This window comes from Centruroides sculpturatus, unplaced genomic scaffold, assembly GCF_000671375.1.
Source record: "Centruroides sculpturatus isolate CEXI.00-Female unplaced genomic scaffold, Cexi_2.0 scaffold891, whole genome shotgun sequence".
Lineage (NCBI taxonomy): Eukaryota > Metazoa > Arthropoda > Arachnida > Scorpiones > Buthidae > Centruroides > Centruroides sculpturatus.
Window position 1 is genome coordinate 10,769 of NW_019385112.1, and position 1,878 is coordinate 12,646.

The following is a 1,878-nucleotide window of genomic DNA, read 5'->3' on the forward strand; positions in this document are numbered from 1 at the left end:
CCCTATAAGATATAGATACGTTCCAATTTATTAGGAATCCGATTTCTTACAAGTCGTTCCAATCACAGCCTGACACGTGTCAAGTTTACGGACTATGGCTGATTGAAAGGTTTTCTTCCATAAAATTAATCGATTCTACACTAATCCGACTCAACATTTCCAAAATACGTATATTTTTTCGTAGTTTTATAGGAATCGTAATTATAGGGACCGTAATTATAGGGGGTCGACTGTAAATGATTTGCATGATATATTGTAAACCAAGTAAATTCTTCTACTGTGCCACTTAGGACATTCCATAGGTTCATCATTTAGGTCTTTATGAAGTTAGAAATTGTTATATTTTATTTTTAGAATATATTGCATTTAAATTCTTTATTAGATCTGTCCTAAAACATAATTCTAATATTGTGATCATTATTCAAAAACATTAAGACCATGATTAATGCTGATTCAATATAATGCAGTCTGCTCAAAGTGAAAAAAGGTCAAAATTTACGCTGATTTGAATTATTGCGGCATTCCATTGATTTGTATATAATACAATTATCTCCAAATGTGAACCAATCAGCAAAAAATGGCAATTCTTCGTAGCACTGCACTTTCCTTAAATCTATGTTTGTTTGTGCAATTTTGGGAAAAACATAACATCAGGGATAGCATAGGCAATATAGATTTTAATGGCAAGAATTAACTGATAAGTGAACAAAGTGTGGAAGAAGTTATGGCTAAAGGTATCTAAGAATTCTCAACAAGAAGAGCCTATCGCTGTATTGTTAGGTTGACCAAATTGTCAACCTAATCAGTACAGCAGGACTAGATGTAGATGAGCAGGATATTGAAGAATTACTGCAGGTTTCTGGTGAGAGCCTTACCAACGACAATCTTCAAGAACTGGCAGAACAAGGAATTCATGTAGAACTGAAAAATAGAGATTCTGAAAATGAAGAACCCAAAGAATTTCTCTACAGATTTCCTTAGTAAAAATTTGATAACAATAACTGAAATCATTGATCAAACTGTAGCGTATGATCCAGATTTTGAAAAGAGTGCCAAAGCAAGATGAGTTGTTTTGGATACAATTTCTTACTACTGACATTTGCTTAAGGAAAGAAAAAAAGCAACAAATGAAACTTTACGACTTTATCACAAAAAAACAAGAATTTCAGAAGAGCCAGGACCTTAGTCACAAAAAATGAACTTTACATTTCTGTGTGCATATGTTTGTGTTATTTAACATATATTATTATGCTTTTTGGTTTCGCATGTTTCTCTTTCCCAATTTACTCTGTGTTAAAGTGACCTCATTTAATGCAGTTTCGTTTAGTGCAATGGTTCTCAACCGGGGGTACATGTACCCCTAGGGGTACGAGCGTAAATCGAAGGGGTACATCTAACTTTCATTATAAAATGGCGTATGTTAATCAATTTGCTGTAAATTATTAACACAAGAAATAACAAAAACTTGCTTTAAAATATCCCAGTGTGAACACCAATTACCCTTTTAACAGTCTAAACAACTTGTTTGCCCATTTGATTTGCCTGTCTATTTGTGCCGTTAGTGCTGAGTGAACCTGTAGTGTAGTAAAATTACGGTTTAACCGAGCGTTAATTTTAGGATAAAAAAAAAAATATTTTTTCTGTTCTATAATTATACTTTTCATTTCCTTTCCTATCTCACTTCACTTTTTCCCTTCGCCTCTTCCCTTAATTACCTTTTCTCTACTCTTCTTCGTACTCGCGCAATACCAATAAGTAGTCCCGAGTCTTCATCCCCTTTATGCTAAATATTCTATAATTATTGCTCGATAAGATTGGGGCTTTTCGTGTTTTTACTGGACTACTGGTATTAGGAATAACGAGGCCTGGATCGTACCC